Genomic DNA, 25,692 nt, shown 5'->3' with positions numbered 1-25,692 from the left:
GGAGCATAGCGAAACAGGTCCCAATGACACCACAAGCCTTAGTGATGTGATCCCCCAGCAGTGTTCTGAAGAAGGTCCTAATGGAATCTCAAGCTCTAGTAATGCACAGCAAGGCCACATGATTCACTGGTTGGCTGGGCCCACAGATAGCGTAGCACACAGTTGAGGCAAAGGACTAGCTTACGCAGCAGCGCATTGTTGGTCACCAGGGAGAAAGACAGAGGAAGAAGCCAGCCTCAGAGAGTCATTTACAATGATTTCCCTCCAATTAAGCTGTTACTTGATTAAACTCTGCCCACATGTTCCTGCAGAAGCCTAGTTGGCACAATAAACCTAACTATCACGACACTTTTTCAAGGTCCTTCCTGAAAACATGTCCAAAGTCCTGAGGGGAAATATTACCATTCTTCTCTAAGGGGGATCCAGGTGTACTTGCAAGACATTTATTTTCCTTCTTCTGGTAGTTAATGGTATTTTCATTTTTCTTTGCCAATACACCATAGACCAAATATATCTGTTCATCTTCACTCCTCCTTATTAATTATCATGAGGTAATTTAAAATATTACAGCTTGGGTCAGGTTTACCTTATTCCTCAGAATTATATCTTTATTCCTTTACACTATAAAGAAGTATTTTGTAATTGATTTGTGTAAAGAAGTAGGTCATGTGGTTCCTTGAGCGTTTAAAGAGGGAAATTGGTGAGTTCAGCAAAATAAAACCCTTGACACGTGAATATTTTTCTAATTATCAAAGCATTGATTATTGGTCCCGTTGTGAGGATAGTTGTTTATTTTAACATGAAATCTATATTAAAGGCAGTAGTCTTTGATTTTCATCAGTATGTTTCCATTCTTCCCTTAATTTTGGCTGAGTACAGTGTACTTTATTGATGGTACATGACAAGTTTGGGCTGTCTAAGTCCCTCTCCTTCCTTCAGGGGGCCTGGATGGAATATTCTCAGTGTGTTGGCGGATTGCGTTGGGGACAAAAACTCCCAGCAGCTGGGGGCCTCTCTTCCTCCAGTGCTGTTGCTGGGGCTGCTGGTCCAGGGGGGCTCTCACACCTTGGAGGCCATGTGGACCATGAGGTCCACCACCCTGTTGCTGTAGCCAAATTCATTGTCACATCAGGAAATGAGCTTAACAAAGTGGTCGTTGAGGGCAATGCCAGCCCCAGCATCAAAGGTGGACAAGCAGGCGTCACTGTTGAAGTCACAGGAGACAACCTTGTCATCAGTGTAGACCACGATGCCCTTGAGTGGACCATCTGCCACCTGCTTCACCACCTCCTTGGTGTCATGTACTTGGCAGCTTTCTCCAGATGGCAGAGGAGATCCACAATGGACACATTGGGGTTGGGGGCACGGAAGGCCGTGCCAGTAAGTTTCACATTCAGCTCCGGCATAACCTTGCCCACAGCCTTGGCAGTGCCAGTAGATGCGGGGATGATGTTCTAGGGAAGCCCCATGGCCGTCGTGCCAGAATTTTCCAGGGAGGCCGTCCACGGTCTTCTGGGTGACAGTGATGCATGTACTATGGTCATGAGTCTTTTCATGATGCCAAAATTGTCATGCGTAAACTTGGCCAGGTGGGCTAAGATGTTAGTGATGCAAGAGGCATTGCTGACAATCTTGAAGGAGTTGTCATATTTCTCATGAACATCAGCAGACAGGACAGAGATCATCACCCATTTGACACTGTCCTTCAAGTGAGCCCCAGCCCTCTCTATGGTTGTGAAGACACCAGTGGACCCTACGACATACTCAGCCCCAGCATCACCCCACTTGATGTTGGTGGGATCTTGCTCCTGGAAGACAGAGATGGCCTTCCCATTGATGATATGCTTCCCATTCTCAGCCTTGAAGGTGCCAATGAACTTGCCGGGCGTGGAATCATACTGGAACATGTAAACCAAGTAGTTCAAGTCAATGAAGGGGTTGTTGATGACAACAACGTCCACTGTAACAGAGTGGAAAGCAGCACTGGTGACCAGGTGCTCAATACGGCCAAATCCGTTCACTCTGATCCATTCACCATCGTGTCTCAGAGATGTGGCTGGGACTGCATGGGAACGGGAGGAGTAGACTGCCTGTCACACGAGGAGGAGCAGAGAACCCAATTCTTCCCTTTTAGCAAGCAATCTGTGTCATCTGTATATCATAAGTGGTTGAGCCCTCCAATGCTGATGTACAGTTCCTCAAAGAGTCCAGCTTTGTGACTCTTACTCGTTATATTGGGGGCTCTGACAACTCTTGTTGCAATCCATACACCAGTTGTATCTAACATATTAGTACATATATTCCATCATTCTTTTTGACACATTTACTTTCCATTGAGCCCTTGGGATCATCTCTTTTTTTGCTCTCTCCCTAACCCCCTGCCTCCAACCTCGTGGCCCCTTGATAGATCATAAATTGTTAATTATTTTCAAATCTCATACCGACCACTGTCTCACTTTCCCTGTGGTTTCTGTTGGTCTTCCCCCCTGGATGGGGGTGTGTGGTTATGCGTCATTCATTGTGATTGATGCCCCTCTCCCCTCCCCACCTCCTATCCTCTTCCTCCTACCCTTTTGGTATCTCTATTCTCATTTCTGTTCCTGAGTTCCATGTTGTGAGTTTTATCTCTTGCTTATAACTATGTGCATGCTCCCATCTTGCCCAGAGTGGGAAGCGGCACTGGGATCATGATAGTGGGGGGTGAGGAGGCCTCAAGGGATCAGAGGTACATTGAGTGATCCATTAGTGCCCTACTGAACCCTGATTAATGCTGTTAGGGAAAGAACGGGGAGCCTGGACAATTTGATTGACAAATAATCTAAGAAGAAGGGAGTTCAGAAGGGAGTAGAGAATAATTCAGCTGATAAACTGCAGTAAAATTTACCAGTTCAAGGACTTGCGGTTAGAGAATTCTCTACCACCTAAAAGATAGTGTTGGAAAAAATGGCCTAAGAAAATTTTGCTTTTCATTATCATAATAAAAATCACACCCACTAGTGCTTGACAGGTTTCCATCACCTAGAATAGCACTGTGACACTTCCAATCTGACCAAATAAAGGAAAGTGAGGGATGGACCTCAAACTTATCAGAAGTGCCCCCATTTCTGTAGAAAAATCATGAATATTCTTCCCCTTGGTTATCATACATTGTAAAAGTAGAATAAACATCTTTCATTGTAACACCTTAGGTTGTCCTCAATTCACCAAGACTGACCTGCTCCTCCGTTGGAAGGTACTTTTCATTTGAAATAAAAGCTTGCCTGAGTGAGACACATCACCTATGTGATAACTTTTTTACAGTGTTGGGTCACTGGCTGGTTGTTTCTTCGGATGGAAGTGGATGGAGAGGCCAGGGAAGCATAGGCAAGATATCAATGCAATCTCCAGCATCATTTCTAACATCTGCCCTTCCTCTTTGCTTCTGAATTTGACATTCCTCTATGACTATATAGCATGATAATTGTTGCAAGGGCTCTGGCTCATAAAGACCCAATGTGTCACAAAGTGAAACAATGCACCATCCTCACAACTGTTAAGTTTGAGCCATTGTTGCAGTCTCTAGGTCATTCTATCCTATCAAAGGTCTTTTGTGCTGGTACTATATTTACAAAGCATGCTGTCCTTTATCAGGGAATACTCTCCTGAGAACATATCCAAAGGACATAAGCCAAAATTCAATATGAGACCATTTTGTTCAGCTATCCCCTTTGTAATTAGTTGTGGAATATCATCAAATTTTAAAAACTATGAATTACATTAACTTTCAAACTGTTCCTTAAGAAAAAACTATTTTAATTATGTAAATTTTAGAGGGGCCTATGCAAAATATCTAAGAGGATATAAGATTTAAAGAATCTATTTTGAGTGACTTAACTATACTAATTACTTCTAATTACCCGATTATAATATGAAGATTAGAATATTAATGCATATAATTTAACATAAACTGATTAGTAAATAAAGAATATGTAATGTAACAGGAATGATTGGCACTTTTTATTTGAGGTTCTTTCTGCTCCCTGGGGTTCATTAATGTCATTTTCACTTGATGGTACAGCACAGTAGGATTGGAAAGTATAGCAGGGAACAAGCGAATGTGGTGAGAGTATTAAGTGGGAGATAATTTTTCAAGGTTGTTATGAGAGAAGGACAAGGTAAGTAATGGCAAATGAATAGATCAGTGTCAAATTAAGTGATTTACTCTGTTTAAGATATAAATTGTGTAAAAAATATTACAAAGGAACTAGCTGAGTTTTGGGGTAATAAGCAATAATGAGGGATGCAGAAAATTTCAACAATTGATAACTAACTGGTTATAATTATAAAATTGAGTTAATTAGTGGGTCAAAACTGAGGGCCTCTGTTGTCATGTGGTTTTGAAGTTGCTAGGCACTGATATGTCTGTGGCTTGGGACTACATAAACCATATTCACATAGAAAACTTCAAAATCATGGGCACAATTAAAATCTGACTCACAGCGAAACTCTCCAGCTGGGTATAATTGCCCAGCTGGGTTTTGAGACTTTCAGGGAGGGAGTAGAAAGCCTTGTCTTCTCCCATGAGTAGTGGTGGTTATGAGCTCTTGATTAGCAGACGATGCATATTCATTATGGCACCAGGGCTCCAAGGTGTGCCATTAATAGGTGCTCTACTGTACACATCGTGGTAGTTAGAAAATGTGGAAAGTTCACATTCCTTCTCTCTGAAGCCCCGTAGAGTGACTTCCTAAATATCACTTGTTCTACATGCAGAAAACTATAGAATATGAACATTTGAAATTCTTCAGGTCACGATATTGCCATATTTTTAATGTGATACCAAAATAATTTGAAGGTGCTAGAAATATTCCCAACTACTAGAAAACCATTCGGTCATTCCATATCCTATTGCAAATTCCACATGACTATTTTGCCACCTTTCCAGAGTGGCATAAAGCAAATGTTAAGTCAGCTTATCTGCCTATCTCATCTAACTCGCCAATCTTTAACTCAAAGCTAATAGCTTTAAAACAACTGTCAACATTAAAAAAGAAACACTTTTGTTGCTTGTTGTTATTGAACTGGAAACCATTAATCCTATTGAACTCTTAAGCCAGTGGTTCTCAACCTTCCTAATTCCCTGACCCGTTGATCAGTTATTCTTGTTGTGGTGACCCCCAACCATAAAATTATGTTCCTTGCTACCTCATACGGTAATTTTGCTACTGTTAGAAATAGTGCAACCCCAAAGGGGTCGCAATCCACAGGTTGAGAACCACTGAGTAAGCAGTCATCAACATGTTTGATGGAGCTTCCTTTTCCCAAATATTTTCTTTACTCTTGGTGACAGCACATTTTCTTGGATTTTCTATTGAACTTTGGTATTTATTTCCTTCACAAGTCTTTCCCCTTAATCCAGTTTTGCAACCCATTTACCAGAAGTCTCTTCTACTCTCATGGTTTCAAATACAACAATATAATAGCAGTAGAAAAGTTAGAGTCTAAAGACTTCATTACTAGTTCTTTGGTTATTAATATAAATGTATATGTCTAAATTAAATCTGACACGTGTCTCATATTCAGTCTTAAACTTGTTTTTTCCTAACGGCCCCTATCTCAACTAGAAGTTAAACACCTACTGACATAGCCAGACCATTGTCAAGTCCTGCTGAATCTATCTTCAGAATAGTTTCCAGTTTAACTCTCTCCTTACTACCCCCACACTAATTCCTAACTCCATGTATGATCTGCAAGTATGACTTGGGCTTGACCTAACAGAGGAGTCCAGGGATCATAGTAACAGAGGAGTCAGGGATCATAGTAACAGAGGAGTCCAGGGATCATAGTAACAGAGGAGTCCAGGGATCATAGTAACAGAGGAGTCCTGGGAAACAATTCTGCTTTAATAGAAGCAGAGAAAGCCAGATGGATAAGATTTTTAAAATTTATGTTAATAGTTTGACATTCCCCACTCATATTGATACTCATATCAATATGACAATTATGTATATTACTGAATAATAATACATAAACTTGAAAGAGAGACTTCTGAAATAGGATGAATGCATATTATAAAAACCAAAAGTAAAATGTTTACATATAAATTTTACTAAAATAAATCGTTGAACGGAGGCTATAGTAAAAATAGGCACAAAAAATTTTAAAATACATAAATAAATTAAAGAAAATTATAAAATTAAAAGGTACAATATTAAAATATTTAATGGTATATTTTGAACTGTTAACATTGGAAGAATTAAAAATGAAATGAAAACAGATAAAATATTGAAAAGATGTAAAAGCATAAAACATATAAACATAGAGTTTGGAAAAAATGATTGTAAAAGTTAACATTCATGGAACATATATAAAGCAAAATAAGTTGGGATAAAAACAGAATCATATTGTTTTATGTATACATAGTTCTTAATAAATAAAAAGAAAACATAACTGAAATTAAATTAATGACAATCAAATTCTCTCAGGTGAGACAATTTGACAGAACATGAATGACAGGAGATCACCAGAGGTAAAGAGTGAGGGATATGGAAAAGAGTGCAAACTTGTAACCTCTGAGGTTTCAACCCACATCTGACCTCTCACACTCTGCCCACCAGCTCTCCTTTGCAGGTAAGCTTCTAAGTACAACTGTAGTAGTCTATTGCAAATGTGTGGTAATATTTTTCACAGACATAATTCCTAACACGTATTTAGTAATTCATTGAGCACATTTACGCTTGAATTTCTCCCTTAACCTAATACCACTGATTAATGTTTGTAGAACATGATGCAACCTACTCATCGTTGGGTATAAAATAAGTGGAAGAAGGTCATACATCGTCACTAGGAAACCTTTGCTGACAAAAATAAATAAATTATATCAATGGAATTCAGAAAATAGAAGATGCAAAGCTTCCAAAATATACAAACATCCAAAAGTTTGTCACAAAATTGTCATCTTTTAATTCCATTTTCTCAACATTTTTGAAGCTCACTTGATAATGAGCACTTCATTTATATTAATTGTCTCAGGAAATATACTTAAACAGGAGATGGACACTCATGCTCTAATGGAGAGAAATTATTTTGATTCTTACAAGCAAGCCTTATTTAACTATGAGTTTATATTCAATCATCAATTCATTTCAAAATATTTTGTAACTTTTTATCTTTTAGTTATAAGTCAGGCATTGGAAAAGCCAAATGTTCTACCTTTAAGAAAGATGAGGACTTCTCTTTCTAAAATGATTTACAGTCTCAGAACACACTGGGGCACGTGTGCTTTCTCTTACAGGACACTTATGGGATGAGAGCAAATCAAAGACACAGTGGCTGAGTGAGAGGCTAACATTAAAACAGTCAATTGGTATATGACAAGATAATGTAATTATCGTAAAAATTTAGTACATCATAGCTTCATTGTACGGGTAGGTCCAAACTGAAGCCTGATGCCTGGGACAAATTACCAGGGCAGACTTCCTGAGGATCTGGAAGAGGAAATGTCTCAAAGAGGAAAGACATCTTGTGGAAGATGTTATCAATAAGAAACACCTGGATATGTTGTTAAAATACCCAGAATACCTGATCCAGTAGATCTGAATTGGGAATTCAATACTTTTCTTTTTAACAAATTTCCTTGGCGGTTTTAGTTTTGACCAAGAGAACTACTTTAAAAACTGCTGAGTTTTTAGTGCAGTTTTGATTTGAGAGCACGGACTATATGATCAAGAAAAGGGAACTCAACATCCTTATTAGGTCAAATGAAGCTGATAAGTTCAAGATATAGGTAAGATGTAGACACATGTTGTTATTATTGAGGCATTGTATCAGAAGACAATAAAAGGTGTCAAATATTTCAAACGGTGAGTCTTTGTACATACTTTATATTTCAGTCATCGTGGTTGAAGCTGACGATTGGTGGGGAAAAGAGAGTGACCATAGGAAAGGAATAAAAACAGAGGGAAGGAAGTGGTCAGACTGGTGGGTTAGAAGGAAAAACAACAGAAGAACCACAGGTAAATGGACTGTGATTCTGTGCATACAAAGGACACACACACACACAAAATAGGGGTCATGACAAATGGTTTGCGATTAAAAATCAAAGATTGACATGTCCAAATAAACCAAAAAAGGCAAAGGAGATTATATGCTCTGATGGAGTCAATGTTGGTACATTTCATTTTAAAAAGAGTTAAATAATTATGAATTCCATGGATACTTTTGGATAAGAAAGGAAAAAGTTACAAATGGGATGTACAATCATAGCCCAAATTACATTTGAATCAGTACATTTATATGTTATATATTTAGAAAATACTACTAATCCAAATTGGTAAATAAAGTCTGTAGGCACTTTATCAGCAAAGAGGATAGCAAACAGGAAGAAGTGTGGATGTCAGTTAGTCATGTGTACCCTAAAATCATTACAGACTCATAAAAAGTGATCAGGTTTCTCAGATTATAAACATTTAACCTCATGAAATTCCTGGTTATTACAGAATTAAAATCTTATTCAGAACATGACTTCGACAAAAATTTCCCTATCCATAGGATACAGTAAGGAAAGTGATATCCACTTGAATATGGTGGGGGTGGGTGCTTAGGTTACAATAATTTTACTAAATATATTAATGCCTAATAATATTACTTTTCTTTAAAATTGTTTGATTTCACATTAACTATGATCTTCTTAAATATCCAAGAATTAACCTAGAAATTGATATAATGTTAGTGACACTCTAAGCATAGGCAGCTGATGCAAACTCAAGATCATTTAGGAGGATTACTTCAAATACATAGACTGCCATGAACAGAAATAGCTTTTAAATAATCACAAATAGCAAGAAAAATTACCAGCTAAAAATATGGGTGCTTCCCTAAAATGCAGACACTTGGTAAATTGAAAGAATCTATGGATGTATGCTTCAAATGAAAGTATGAAATTGCAAGAAGTCTTAAAACACACAATAGAAACAATGTTTGTGAAAGAGGATGGGGCATGTATGGAAAATAATCAAATATGCTTTGTAGAAATAACAAAACATTTTTTCGAGGGAAAATATTAGTGGATGGATGAAACAGCAGATAAGCGTGTTTAACTTTTATTGCTGTTAACTGTTATTATGACCCCATGGACAAACATCATCCTAACTAACATCAACCTAACTGGTTGTTCTGGGACATCATCCTAACTGGTGGTTGATCAATCAATTGTGATTCAAAGGTTTTCATTGGCTGATTTTAAGAAACATGATACCCGGTTATTCTTCCTATTTCCCTTTTAGCTTGGCATCTTGGCTGAAATTGTGTCCTCTTAGCAACAAGCTTCCACTGACATAGGATTTATTCTGAAAATCAAACCTAGGTCTCGTCAAGGAAGATGAGAATCTTACAACTGAACTATCAGTGAGTTGTTGAAGTAAAACTTGTGAATTATGCATTTGAGGAAAGAGCCATGCATCTGTGTGTGTGTTAATATACATGTGTCTATGTGTGAGTATGATATTCTTAATGTTTCACATATATTCACACTATATTAAACTTATTTGCCTTTAAATCTATTCCATCTCATATCAACATTATAGTATAGTGTACAATTGCCATAGGGGTTCTAATGTCATCTTGATAGAACCAGACTGCTACAAGTTTTTACATCAAAGTTGGCTATTTTGGTGAATAGCCAGTGATTCTGTTCAGACTAGTTGACATCAGTATCTAGGTACTATCTAATCCTTTTGGTCTCAAGATCATGGAGACTTATATTAATGTGGCATTCATCCAATGGAATGATTATCTTCATATGCCTTTCGATTTTCCTCACTCTTATTTAATCTTAGACAGCTGTTCACAGGTGTTAAGACCTCAGTTTCTACACATCAAAGTAGAATGTAGAACACAGCCTTTCGTGAACTGTTATGCCAACTGAACATGATATAGGACATAATTTCACAAGTATAAAGACAGTGATATTATGCACACATTTACGATTAAGGATTCTTACAAAAATTCCAAAAAGCATCGTGTTTTAGAAAAGTAAACACATATGTGTTGATGCAAACATTTAATAAAAGAAAAATACACAGAAAATCGAAGAATTAGTACTGGTTAATAGAAAAATTAATGGAAAAGGATTGTGGTTATTGCAACAATGGCCGTACTCCAAAGGACATTTAGTTTTAAAACATATTTAAAACATTTTTATAATTGCCAAATCTAAATTAATTCGGTGATGTTGGGGAAAACTAAAAGTGGAAGCATGGAAATATGTGAATAAATAAATGCTATATATAAGATACAGCAACTACTAAAAATGAAAACAAAGTCCATAGAAAATAATTTTCAAAACTCCAGTTCTTTAAGAACGGGAAATCGATCACAAGGATCAATCAAAACCCTTTCCCAGGAGAATGAATAACAGAAAAGTGGGTGAGGGGAGACGGAGGACGATGTAAGATATGGAAAAAAATAATCTATAACTTATCAACAGTTTGTAAGGAAGGGTGGGCGGGGGAGGGAGGGGTAAGAAATGGGGAGCTGATATCAGGGGCTCAAGTGGGAAGAGAATTCTTTGTAAATGATGATGGCAGCATATGTGCAAATGTGCTTGATACACTGGATGAATGTATGGATTGTGATGAGATATAAGAGCCCCCAATAAAAGTATTTCAAAAACATGAAGAAATATTCTAAAACTGATTGTGGTGATGATTATACAACTCTTCTTGATGTAATCAAACTGTGGAACTATATGATATGTGAATTATATGTATGTAAATAAATAAAACTTTGAAAATAAAAACTAGATGCAAATATAATAGATAAAAATTCTTGTATATTGAGTAAAGGAAATATAAACACATTCATGCACACAAAATTTAGGAATTAAAATAGTACAAAATAAGTGATATAATATCTTTAAAAATAAAATAAATATTACGTATAAACTTAAAACACAAATACAATAGACAAATTTTCGAAAAACAAGTTAATAAATTGACTGAAAATAAAATATCACTTTAAATTAGTTATGAAATTAAAGCAATATTTGATGTCCACTCTCACTTGAACACAATATACTAGCAGTCACAATCAGTTTTATAACAAAACTCTAAAAGATTTGTAAAGAGGATGTAATTTTTCAATATATAAAATATTTCAGAAGACTGAAAAAAAAAATGTTTTCAAATTCATTTTATGTGGTTACTATAACTGTGATATCAAAAGAAGAAAAGACTAGAATGTGATACAAAATATAGGTATATCAAATACAGATTTATCTAAAATTATCCTAAATGGTATCATTGGATTGAGGTAAAATATTCATGCTATTCTTCATATCATGTTAAAAATTAGAGGACCATCAGCCACATTGCAATTTCTCCTCCAATATTTTAAGATCTTAGAATTTTGGATATTGTGCTATTAATACCCTTTTTAATTTAAATGATCATTTATTTTATTATATATTAAAACTTATTAAATAAATAAGAAGTACATATTATAGTAAAATAGAAAACATTATATAAACATAAATGACTCACAATATAACCAACCTGTCAGAAAGGAATCACCACTAGCATTTCACTCTATAATAATATTCAGCAACCTTGGTGACATTATCGCTTATCAAGCGTTCATGAGGGAGGGGGCCCAGGGAGGGAAAAATGAGGAGCTGATTTCAAAGGCTCAAGTAGAAAGAAAATGCTTTGAAAATGATGATGGCAGCATAGATGCAAATGGGCTTGACACAATGACTATATCGATTGATTATGATAAGAGATGTAAGAGCCCCATAAAAGTAGGTAATAATAATAATAATAAAGAGTATGTGCAAATTTAGCCTTGTCCTTACCAGAGCTGGCCTACACAATACAAAGTGTTATTATTTCTTATGCACAACATAGCATGTGAGATCCCAGACAATAGACTAAAACATAAATACATATATACATGCATATCATGAGCGTTATGGTTTTGTGTTAACATGACTGAGCCAGAATCCTCAGTGATTGGCATGTTTAAATCTAGTAATCTTCCAGGAGTATCTCCATGATGACATTGGCTTTGAGGAATCAAACCAGTGAAAGCAAGTTTCTTTGAAAGTGTAGCCTGTTTCCAGTAAAAGTGGGAAACATGGCTTGCCTTTGCTGGGCCTGAATCCTGCATCTCTCTTGTCAGACTCCGCCCCTTTGGACCTGAGCCAATGGCCTGCAACAATACCAGCTAATCCCGATGGTCGTCAGTGGTCTGCCACCTGACCTCCATTCCTTGTGTTCATTTTCCTCAGCAGTTACAAGCCTGGCCTGCTGACCTTGGATATAGTCACCTCTTTAGCAACAATCCAGTCATGTTCTAGCCAATCTTGGGTTCATACTTATGAGAGTCAAGATCAGCGCATGACCAGGGAACTTGCCACGACTTGGAACTTGCCCCAGTCTACAACTGTATGATCCATTGTCTTGATAGAAATTTCCCTCAACATATGCATCCATATAAGCGTCACTGGTTTGCGTCCTCCAGATAATCCAGACTGACACACGAGTAAAAGATAATCCTCAAATAAAACTCAATCTCAAACTCATTTCCATTGAGTCAATTCCAACTCACAGTGATCATACAGTATGAGGTAGAAGTGTCCCTGTGAGTTTCTGAGACTGCCCCATCTTTCTCCTGAAGAGAAGCTGGTATTTTTTAACTATTAACTTTGTCAGTGGGAGCCAATATGCAATCTCTGTGCTACCATGACTACAAATAAGATATGATATATAAAATGTATAACTGAAAATGATTAAATAGCCTGAAAACATAAATGATTTTTTAAAAATTGCCCAAATGTTTAAAAAATCCCATATAAACAAGCATGCCACAAGGTTTTGGTTTGGTTTCATTTTAATCTTTCAGGAAAATAAAATAACAGATACTTATACACATAAAATAATACACAGCAAAACATCTTATAATTATCACATTGGAAAAATTGTAGAAAACTAGTACTTCAATGTGGTCCTTAAGAATCTTATATACTTGTATTTCACATGCAAAAGAGACATCATAGTTGAGGTAGTTAGTTTATTGTGCCAACCTGGCCAATAAACACATGTGGGGTTAATTGAAGAGCTGAGGGATAAATGGCTTGGGGATCCTAGCCTCTAGAGTTCTCGGGTCTCTTGCTTTGTGATGGTCGGATCAGGGCACAGTTGCCTTAGACAATCCCCTGCTTCAGCTGGCAAGACTCATTTCCTTAAAGACATCCCTGAGGAGAAGTTGCATGGACCTACCCTGATGCAGCCCTGGGTGCAGGAGCAGCCGTATGCAAACACCTACCAGTGCTGAAATGTTTACATGTTCACTGATTGGACTTTCCTCCTGAAGTTCATGTCATAGTGTGTGTTTTGTGAGATGCAGGAAGATTTTGTGGATTGGTGTTGGAGATAAGGGTTAATGTTGGACTTGTGGGTTTGGGCAGCACTGGGTTGTGATGTTTTCTACATGTGCACTTAATCTTTATATAAAACTCTTTCTTGTACATGAGTTTTTGTAGATTTGTTTCTCTAATGTACCCAGACTAACACAATAGTGATATTGCAATAAGACAAACAAAAGAAAGTAGAACTTCACTAATATTGGTTGCTGACAGACATTGTTATTCCAAAATGTATTATTGAAAAATAACATAACATTTAAATGTCTTAGCTATATAGACATTTCAAAATTTTATTACAAAGGAACTGAGCAAGTTGCTGTAACATAATCTCATAGAATTTATGCTAATTAAGACATAAATACATTTAAAATTCTATTTTGTCATTCTTCAGGTCTGGCGCTGAACTCACGCTATTATTAGACAACCCACCATTTAAGAGAAAAAGGATGCTATTCATCTCAGATCTTGAATCAACTCTCTTTCTGGACACACAAGAGCTCAAGGGCTGTAGGAAAGAGGAAAGAGTGGACACAGGCAACAAAGGGAGTGAGAGGAATAACTGAGAGCACATTGAAGAGACTGCAAAGGATGAGTGGGGGGAAAGGTACGTGAATTGTAGAATATAAGACTGAATATAAGGCTTTGCAAACATCACAAAATTCATAATAAAAGTTTTTTAAACTCTATTTTATAGATAGTTATATATATATTAAATATGTCTAAAATATTCCCTAAACATGATATAAAAATGGAAACTTTAGGCAGAGTGAAAAGGGGAAAGCTTTTGCTTCAGGTAATACCTATATTGAAGGAAAAGGAGTAGAAAGGAAGCAAAAAACCTAGAAAATATTGGAATTAATGTGCCATGGTTGGCTGTACTTTTCAGTACCTTTGAAACATTTTATAGTTCAAAAAATGAATTAAAATTAAAAGAAGAGACAAATGAACATTTAAAAATATGCCAAATCACTTGCAACTTCTCCTAAAAGCAGAACCACCTTTACACATACAGAATTCAATGAAATTGTTTTTTCAAGATTAGAAGTTTAATAAAGCTTAGTTTCATTTACAAAATATAGAGGATTAGGAGTACTCTCAACTTCCAGGAAACAAATGGATATGCTGTTCCTAGCACTGCTTAGTCATGTTACAGCATGATATATACAGAAATTGTGAAGCATCTAATATTATTAAAATATCTTGGTTAATTAAAGTACACTATGCATTGAGAACTAATTATTTAATTATAAAATATTTTGTAATAACATACCAAGTGAGTTAAATACAGCACCAGGTGCCTCTGACTACTTCATTAATTTAAGTCCTTTGTGGGTAATAGTTTGATCTACCACAATGGCTCATGTATAAATTGTAGACTATTAAAATATAGAGAATTTAAGGCATCGTAAAAGACCTATGGTGGCAAACTTGGGTACACATTGGACTGCTAGCTGCAAAGTCTGTCATTCTGTACCACCACCCACTCAATGGGTGAAAGATAGAGCTTTCAACTCTTATAAAGAGTTAGTCTTGGAAAACCACAAAGGCGGTTCTACTTTGTCCAATAGGGTTACTATGAATCAAAACTGACTCAATGGCAGTGCCTGTGTTTGGCTTGAGAAAACTCTAGGTTCTTCGCCCATATTTCAAGACGATGATTTATATGTTATTTAAGTCAGTATGTGTTACAATCCAATGTAAAGAAAACCAAAATTCTCACAACTGGATTAATAGGTGACATCATGATAAATGGAGAAAAGATTGAAGTTGTCAGGGATTTCATGTTGCCTGGATCTACTATCAATGCTCATGGAAGCACCCATCAAAAGACCAAACTCATTATATTTGGTGAATCTGCTGCACCAGACCTCTTGTGGAAATGCATGCAGGTTACTTTGAGAACTAAGGTGTACTTGATCCAAGCCAAGTTATCTTGTTTTTGTTTTTTGGTCTGGTAGAATAGCTATATTTCAGAAAAACTCAAATAAAACATGAGACAGACACACATTTGACATTGAGAAACAATTTCTGGAACATGGTATTTTCAATATATGTGAACATTAATTATAACTAAGAAAATCAGAAGAATAAATGCCTTTGAACTATGGTGCGGGTGAAGAACATTGAAAGTACTATAGAATATGAAAAAGAACCAACATAACTGTCTTGAAAGAAGTAAAGCCAGAATTCTCCTTGGAAGCAAAGATCCAAAGCCTTTTGGACATGTATTAGGGGAGGTCAAAACACTACACTACCAGGGATCCTCATGAGAGACCCATCCCTGAAAAAGTCATCACACATGGAAAAGTCGATGGACATCAGAAAAGATGAAGACTGTACAAGATGGATTGCCACAGTGGCTGAAACCATGGGTTCCAATATAAGACCAATCTTGACAATGGCAGAGAAATAAGTGGTGCTTCATTCTGTTGTACATCAGGTTGTTATTAGTTAGAACCAACTCAACAGCCTAACAACAACAGCAAGGTGTATGAAAGCCACTGGCTGTTGGGATAGATCTGATAGCTTTCTTAAGGACGCTATTAATAAGAATTTTAGTATCATTGTTATTGTTGCTATCACTGTTGGAAGCCTTTGAGTCAATTCTGAATTATGGTAACCCCATTTGACAACAGAATTGTCTTAAAGTTGTCTTGGCTTCTTTGCTTAATATTTACTAGAGCAAACAGCAGGTCTTTCTCCTGGGAAGCTGCTCTCTGGGCTCAAACCCTTAAGCATTTGGTTAGTTAGCTACTGTTAACTTATTGAGTCAAAAGGGCTATTTGTTTAATTATTAGAAGATAAGAATTGGCTTGTCCATTTTCTAAATAAAAAGAGAATAACAATTATATTTTTAAAATATTTTTCAAAGATTCCTTTTAAATCAATTTTATCTGATTCAAGTGGGTGTAGAAAATCACACCCACTCAAATCTTTCTTATGTTATAATCAATTTTATTCAAGAAATGCTAAGTCCACTATCCAAAACTATCTATAGTTAAAGAACTTAGGCATCCTTTGAAATAAATTATTGGAAGCTATTTTGGAAAAGCAGAAATCACTGAAGATTTTGATTGAACTTTCTTTCTGACATGCACTATTTTGATGACCTGAGGGTGGAGAACAAAAAGTTCTTTATACCAACCTAATGCCATTGAATTAATTCCAATTCATAGCAATTCTGCATGACAGAGTAAACAATTTCCAAGATTATAAAACTTTATGGGACCAAAGAACTTCATCTTTAGTTTATCAGCTGGTGGGTTTGAATGGCTGACCATAAAGTTGGCAGCATAAGGTTTAAACTCATAAACCATCAGGTCTCCTTCACTCTGAATATACCCAACCTAAATCACTACCATCGAATTGATTGTGACTCACAGTGACCCGATGGGACAGGGTAAAGCTGTCCCTGTGGGTTTATGAGACTGTAAATCTTTTCAGGAGTATAAAAAACGTACCTTTCTCCTAATGATCAGCTGGTGATTTTGAACTTTTGACCTTAGAGTTAACAGCTAAATCCGCAACCACGACACCACCAGGACTCCACCCAGTATAGATGGTTCATTTAAATATTCCTCTCTTTGAAGCAAACAATAACATACTACCATCTAGTTGATTCTGAATTATAGAAACCATATAAACCCGTGGAATAATTGCCCCATGTGGATTTCCAAGACTAAGTTTATTGGAGTAGAACGCTTCTTCTCCCGCTGAGTGGCTGGTAGATTCAAACTATTGACCTTGAGGTTAAGTTCAACCAGTAAGATTCCTAACAATCATAGGTTACTTGGATTACTTTGTATGTCTACTCTCTATAGGAAATATGGTGCTTCAGTCTATTTTTTAACTTTTTTATTGTGAAACTTCAATTTTTCAATTATCTTTCTCCAAATTCTATAATGAAAGTTTCATTAGGTAATAAGGAACACCAGATTTTGTCTGTGAAAAATGCATATTCAGAGTGCCCCAAATGATTCATCTTGAGATTTGATTTAATGTTTGGAAAACTGAAATTGATTCAGATAAAGTTATACTTCTCTATTGACCTCTCCAGTTTCATAATTTCAATTCAAAAGATATACATTCATTTAGTAATCAATCATTTCCAATGATATGAATTAAACATTTAAAATAAATACATGCTTTGTTTTGAAAAAATAAAGATGACCTAAGCTATTTACCATTATTTTTTGTAAATGGTAATTGTCAGAAAAACACAGTTTTTTGTTAGGAATTTAGAAATATACTCTATTTTAAAGCCACATGAATGACAAAGAAGGGGACTATTATTCACATCATAGAGTCTATTAGAGTTATTTCAGAATTGTTTTGAACCTATGGTTATTCTTAACCTCAATTTATTCTTTTGAAATAGTAACCTTTAATTTATGCATTTTAATTCATATAATCATTGTGCTTTGTAAGCTGATACTTTCCATTCTCATTTTTTCAGATACACAAATGGGAAGGATTTTGTCTCAGGAAAAACTATACCATGAGTCTATTAGTTTGAGTTAGATTATTTAGGTGAGATTTTACATTTACAGTCAAAGCTGAAATGGGCTTAGACTTCTGAGTATGCTGAGATGGGGTGAATGTATTTTGCACATCTGAAGGGCATGGGTTTTGTGGGTAGGATTTTGAGGAATTGAACTACATCTTTTTTAATCATTTTATTGGGGGCTCATATAACTCATCACAATCCATACCTACATCAATTGTGTCAAGCACATTTGTACATTCCTTGCCATCATCATTCTCAAAATACTTGCTCTCCTCTTAAGTCCTTGTTATCAACTTTTCATTTTTCCCCCTCCCTCCCCACTCCTCCCTCCCTCATGAACCCTGGATAATTTATAAATTATTATTATTATGTCATATCTTACACTGTCAGACGTCTCTTTTCACCCACTTTTCTGTTGTCAGCCCCTCCAGGAGGAGATTGTATGTAGATCCTTGCAATAGGTTCCCCCTTTCTACCCAACCTTCCCTTCACCCTCCTGGTATCGCCACTCTCACCACTGGTCCTGAAGGGATCATCTGTAGTGGATTCCTGTGTTTTCAGGTCCTATCTGTACCTGTGTACATCCTTTGGTCTAGTCAGATTGGTAAGGTAGAATTGGGATCATGAGTGTGGATGTCGTGGGGGAGGAAGCATTTAGGAAATAGAGGAAAGTTGTTTGTTTCATTGTTGCAGCACTGCAGACTGGCTGGTCTCCTCCCTGCCGCCCTTCTGTAACGGGGTGTCCCATTACCTACAGATGGACTTTGGGTCTCCATTCTGCACTCTCTCTTCATTTGCTATGATATGATTTTTTTGTTCTTTGAATCTGCCTGATACCTGATCCCTTTGACACCTTGTGGTCACACAGGCTGGTGTGCTTCTTCCATGTGGGCTTTGTTGCTTCTGAGCTAGATGGTTGCTTGTTTATCTTCAAACCTTTAAGACCCCAGACACTATATCTTTTGATAAATGTATATACTTCTGAACCCTCACCACTGAATCAGTACAAATGATTTTGTTGGAAATAGTGTCCTGGAAGATTGTATCAATTAAATTACCCTGATATGATAGTAAAGTAGGTGGATTCTACACTCATCTGAATCCTATCATAAAAGAGAAAAACAATCCCTAAGAGACAGAGAGAGCACCAGGTGAAGCTGCTTACATGCTAGATAATGCTCAGGGTAGTAGAAGTTGTGAGTGAAAATAAATACCTTCTTTTAGAAAAGTTTGGCCAATTTATCTCCTATTTTAAATGCTAGCCTCGAGAACCCAGAGAAAATAAATTGAACTCACTTAACGCCCCTTGATTGGTGGTATTTTGTTGTTAGGTAAAGTCAAGGCAATCCAATTATAGCAATCCTATTTACAAGAAAGTGAGACACTGCTCAATCCTTAACTATTCTCATGCGTTTTTCTATTTAAGCTCATTGTTATAGTCACTGTGTCAATTCATCTTCTGGAGTGTCCTATTTTTCCTTAACTGACCATCTGCCAAGTGAGTATAATTTCCTTTTCCAGGCACTGGTCCCTCCTGATAGTATGTTTAACGTACGTGAAATGAAGTCTCCCTATTCTTAATTCTGAAAGAACATTCTGGATGTACATCTTGAATATATTCAATACTCTTCACTAAGACCATACTTCAAATTCATCAATTTCTTTCCAATTGATTCACTGTGCAGTTTCCACACGCATGTGGTAGTTGAAAATAATGTGCAGTTTCCACATTCAGTTTCTACATGCATGTGGTAGTTGAAAATAAAATGGCTTGGACAAGTGCAACTTAGTTCTTAATGTGATATCTTTGATCTCTAATTTTCTAAAGAATCTTGAGCCGAAGATTTTCCTAATGTACTATATCCACTAATTTCTTAGTTGTTGCTTCCACCTGCCTGAAAGGAGAGCTGACCAGAAAGATTTTATTTGTTGTTTATTGACTTTAGAAAGGCACTAAGCTGTGTGGATTATAACAAACTCTAGAAACATTGCAAAGAATGGGAATGCCAGAATATTTACTTGTGCTCATATGAAATCTGTTCATGGACAAGGAGGCAGTTATTCAAACAGAGTAAGAGTATATGTAATTATTTTAAAGCAAGAAAGATGTGAGTCATACTTGTATCCCATCCACAATGCTTATTTATTCTCTGGAATACAGTTGTGAATCTGTGAAATTTGAAAGGAAGATTTCTGCTTACAAGGCACAGATTGCCAGTTCAAAAGGAAGAACTTGGAAGGTAAGAATGGCCATAGGTTCAAAACATGAGCACATTGATAGATGTCTTAAGTAATGGCTTTTAAATGATGTTTTGCTTTATTTTTGGTTATTAATATTCAATATATTAAATCTATTTGTGAGATGAGCTCTATATTCATATGGATTATACTGAAGACATGGGAAAGTGCCTTGTTGTTAGACACTGTCCAGTTAATTCTAATTCATGTAAATTGCCCAGTCCTGTTCATTCCTTACAATGTTAGGTTTGAGTGCAGCCACTGTGTCAGTACATTACCTTGAGGATCTTTCTTATTTATTTTATTTTTGCTGCCCTTCTACTAAATCAAATATGATGTCTTTCCAGGGATAAGTCTCTCCAGACACTACGTATGTCCAAAGTACAAGAGACCCAATCTCGCCCTCCTCCCTTCTAAGAATAATTCTCACTGCACTTCTTCCAGGACAGATTCACTGTTCTGCAGGAAGAAATGTCATAGGCACTAGGAAACTGACGTACTCGCCTTAAGAGACATACAATTTTCACTTTTACAAAGGGATTAATGATGAAGTTGACAATAACAACAATAGCCAAGATTATTAAAATAGATTTTCTCTGTCTACCTATGCTTTCTCATACAAAATGAAGCACTTTTATTCATAAATGAGTATTTATGCATGCAAGTCAATGATGATTGCAAAAATGTCATTGAATTGTATTAAAACATCTTATATGCTTCAAATATCTAATAAACTATTCTTTATTATTCAATTATTATTTTGAAAACATGCCATATACTTTTTTCTGAACACATATCTACGTTAGTATTTTAAAATCTGTAAATTTTTATTTATCCAAAATTTCTTAAAGGTAGTGAATTTGAGATGGTGAAAGCAACCAGAAGTATATATTTTTGCACAATTCGCGATAGCAATAGGGGCAGGTGTCCTTTTCTGGCTTTATGCCACTCATATAATTTTAATCATATTTAAATATAGTTTTAAGCATTTATGCTATACCTGGAGATCATTGTTCCATGAGGCTTCACTTGAGCATTGAAGATATTGCTGGTCACCGGTGTGCTTCCACTTTCAATAATTTCTTTAAAATGACCTTAAGAAAATTTCTTTCAAAACCTATTTGTAAATCTAGAAATATGATTTCACTGTCTTCACTTGAATTGTACTTTGGAAAACGTATAAGTAAATATTAATTAACTTGAAACTCCCATTAGGCAACTGCAATTATCAAATGGAGCATGGTAGTACTTCTGGTCATGCTTTGGGTCAGTGATAAAATTAAATAAGACGGTTAGCCATTTTTTCATTGTGCTTGGGCTTCTAAGATTATTTAACATTTTCTTATCCCTTTTTCGTTTTGTAGTGAGAGGTATGTTACAAAACAAGTTCATTCTTTTTCCCTGTCTATAATAAAAATGTGAAAAATTATTATCATGCACTGGTCTAAATCATGTTAAGTACAATATTAATATGGATCTAATTTTGGTCATCTGAATATACTATTACAATCATTGATATTTATTTATTCATCATTTTATTGGAGGTTTTACAGATCTTATAACAATCCATAAATCATTCTTTTCAAGCACACTTGTACATATTTTGTCATCATTTTCAAAACATTTTATTTCTACTTGAACCTTTGGTATCAGCTCCTCTTTTTTCCCTTCCTTCCCCAACCTCCCGCCCTCATGAATCCTTGATCACTTATATATTATTATTGTTATTTTCGTATCTTACACCATCCACTGTCTCCCTTCTCAGTGAATTACACATTTCTGTTATTCATTATCCTCGGGGTGGGGTGGGGTATATAGCCATCACTGTGATCGGTTCAATTCCCCTTTTATCCCCCTCCCTCTACCCTCCCTATCAGCTCATGGTGTCACTGTGACTCCCACTACTATTCCTGAGGGGCTTATCTGTTCTAGATTCCATGTGTCAACAGCTTTTATCTGTACCAATATGCTTACTCCTGTCTAGCACAATTCCTATGGTAGAACTGAGGTAATGGTCGGAGCAGGAAGGAAACATTCAGGAACTAGAAGAATATGGTGTGTTTACTTGGTGCCATACTGCTGCACCCTGACGGAATCATACCTTCTGTGTGATCGTTCTGTGAGGGGATGTTCAATTGTTTACAGGTGGGCTTGGGTCTCCGCTCCGATCCCTCTTGTTTGCATCAATATAATTTTTTGTTTTGAATCTTTTGAGATCACCTGATCCCATTGACACCTCGTGATCACATAGGATGGTGTGTTTCTACCACGTGGACAGAGTTGCTTTCCTTCTACATGGTCGTTGTTTAGCACCAAGTCTTTAAGACCTCAGATGCTCTATCTTTTTTTTTTAAGATCATTTTATTGGAGGCTCTTACAGCTCTTATAACAATCCATACATCAATTGTATCAAGCACATTTGTACACATGTGGTTATCATCATTTTCTTTTTTTTTAACAATTTATTAGGGGCTCATACAACTCTTATCACAGTCCATACACATACATACATCAATTGTATAAAGCACATCTGTACATTCTTCGCCCTAATCATTTTTTTCTCCTCTTTTCTTTTTTTACATTTTATTAGGGACTCATACAACTCTTATCACAATCCATACATATACATACATCAGTTGTATAAAGCACATCCATACATTCCCTGCCCCAATCATTATCAAAGCATTTGCTCTCCACTTAAGCCCTTTGCATCAGGTCCTCTTTTTTTTCCCCCTCCTTCCCTGCTCCCCCCTCCCTCATGTGCCGTTGGTAATGTATATATATATGTGTGTGTGTGTGTGTGTATGTGTATATGTATGTATATGTGTGTGTGTGTGTGTGTATACCATATTGAATTAAGGGGGAAGTGCAGAGTGGAGACCCAAGGCCCAAGTGTCGGACAATGGAGATCCCCTTATAGAGGGGTTTAGGAGAGGAGATGGGTTAATTAGGGTGTGAGGTAGTACCGATGAAGAATACAGCTTTCCCCCAGATCCTGGATGCTTCCTCCCCCAACTACCATGATCCGAATTCTACCTTGCAGGACTGGATAGGGCAGAGGCTGTACACTGGTACACAGGAGGGCTGGAGGCACAGGGAATCCAGGGTGGACGATACCTTCAGGACCAAGGGTGTGAGGGGCGATGCTGGGAGAGTGGAGGGTGAGTGGGTTGGAAAGGGGGAATTGATTACAAGGATCCACATGTGACCTCTTCCCTGGGAGAGGGATGTCAGAGAAAGGGGGGAAGGGAGACTCCGGATAGGGAAAGATATGACAAAATAATGATGCTCTATCTTTTGATAACTGGCCACCATCTGCTTCACTCTCATATCTGTTTATTCTCTCTGTTAGAAAATCCTCCAACATGTTTTTTTTCTTTTCTTTTAATGATACCATTTTTTTTCATTATTCCCTTCTTCCAAAGGGAATTGTATTTGACTATTAATCAATCGTACTTGGAATGCTACCAGATATCGCACTAATTTCAGTGGTTTTCTTATACAATATAAATCATTTTAGCATTTGTATATCATTAAGAAACGTCCAATATAAAATAACTTTCATTTATTTAGTCTTCTTAAATATTGGTTGTTATGTCGATTTTAAAACATCTTTTAAATTTACTACTAAGAAGCTTTCCTATATTAAAAAGCAATCCAAGCCACCAAAAGACACATTCTCATGGATCTAAGCAAGGTTTTCTTTCCAATAAACATTGCATTTTTGTTAGTGTATATTTCCACATCCATAAATACTTTAAATATGATGAGTGATAAAAGCACTATTTACATATAAAACAAGTAAGTGCTAGGGGTGTTATAAATTCTGTTACAATAACCCAGAATCAGTATGTTTAAAACATAAGAGTAAGACATTAATTTAAAAATTTAAAAAGCTTTATCTTCTATTTTAAAAGTGAATAAGCAAATATATTTTAAATATATTTGCAGAAACAACAGAAAATAGCATCTTCAAAAATTAACTAGGATATCTTTCAATAAACCTATATTAAAATAAATTAAACCAATTGCACAAATAATTTAATATTTATTATTTGCTATAATTTTATGTTAATATCTAAGTAAAATTTTAAAATAAAATTATTGCAGAGAAAGAATCTATTTGTTAAATTTGTAACTAATCTGAGCTTAACAGTAGTAGTTCATATCTGTAAAATATTCTGGAATTTAACCAATTTTCAGTTTTTCCCTCCTTTTGTTCAGTTCGTGTTTTATTAAACTACATCAAAATTCTTAAAGAAAATGTATTATTCTCTGTAATCCCCACATAGGAAATTGTGTTAATGATAAGGAAAAAATATTTTTAAACAATTAGAAAAAGTTTTTTAAAATCCATATTAATTTAATTTGGAAACCAACTGATGATGAAATAAAAATTACGATGGTTTTTACATAAGTTTAAATTTCTGAGTAAAATGCTGTCAGAATTTCCTGCAGAAGACAGTCTAGGTACATTTCAAGGTGTGAAAAAGTTGGAAGTTTGGCAAAAGAGCAAAATTCTTCTTTACTAAAATACATTCTAGAATGTTGACAGCACCTATGCAGTACTCGAAAAAGTTTCCTACTTAGAGCCATTCTCTTTTAAAATTTGGGCACAGGATAATGCAAAAATAGGTTAATGTATAAAAAGAATAGTTAAAGGAAAAGGGTCCTCAAAATATTAATCTATCAAAGTAGTAAGTTTCTTGAAACCAAAAGAAAGTAACCACCTATAAATCATAAAACTAATTATAAGAAGAAAATTACAAAATATAACAATTACCCTACTTGTAATTTATTTGGCAGTTCTTCATTGATACAGATACAATTTTATTTTGAAGTTTATATCAAGCATCAAAAGAGTAAGTACATCAATTAAGATTAAGCACATTAAGACAAGTACTTGAAAGTTCTTTCAAGCCTGTTCTGTAGGAGACAGCTTTAGAGGTCCGTAAATCACCAACACTGATTATGTTTTTGTTAAGGTGCTCTTGAGTCAGGCTGACTCATAGTGACACTGTGCACAACAGAACAGGACACCATCCTCAGAATTGTTCTTATGCTTAAATCCATGGTTGCAGCCACTGTGTCAATCCATCTTATCAAGAGGATTTTTCTTTTTCTCTACCCTCCCCCTTAGCAAACATGATGTCCTTTCCCAGGGAATGGTCTTCCCTGGTGGTATGTTCAAAATATGTGAGACACAGTATCACCATCTTGCTTCTAATAAGTATTCTGGCTCTGTTTCATCCAAGATCGATTTGTTTGTTCTTTTGTCAGCCCATGATACTTTCAATATTCTTCACCAGCAGCATAATTCAAACACATTCATGCATCTCAGTCTTCCATACTCAATGTTCAACTTTTGCATGCATATGAAGCAATTGAAAATACCATGACTTGGCTAAGGCCCACGTTAGTCCTCAAAAGAATATCCTTGCTTTTCAACACTTAAGAGAGGTCTTGTGCAGCAGACTTGCCAATGCCATGCGTCCTTTGTTCTCTTGACTGCTGCTTCCACTAACTGTGGATCCATGAAAGACAA

At 36.0% G+C, this 25,692-nt stretch overlaps 1 pseudogene; it reads right to left on the bottom strand.

Annotated features, from left to right (window-relative positions):
• Positions 1-1,059: 1,059 nt before the first annotated feature.
• The window catches only part of LOC142461020 (glyceraldehyde-3-phosphate dehydrogenase-like), a 36,657-nt pseudogene continuing 12,024 nt past the window's right edge, over positions 1,060-25,692 (bottom strand).

This window comes from Tenrec ecaudatus, chromosome 11 (genome assembly GCF_050624435.1).
Source record: "Tenrec ecaudatus isolate mTenEca1 chromosome 11, mTenEca1.hap1, whole genome shotgun sequence".
Taxonomy (NCBI): Eukaryota; Metazoa; Chordata; class Mammalia; order Afrosoricida; family Tenrecidae; genus Tenrec; species Tenrec ecaudatus.
The sequence above is the reverse complement of the archived record's forward strand: the minus strand, read 5'-3'. Positions and strand labels throughout refer to the sequence as shown.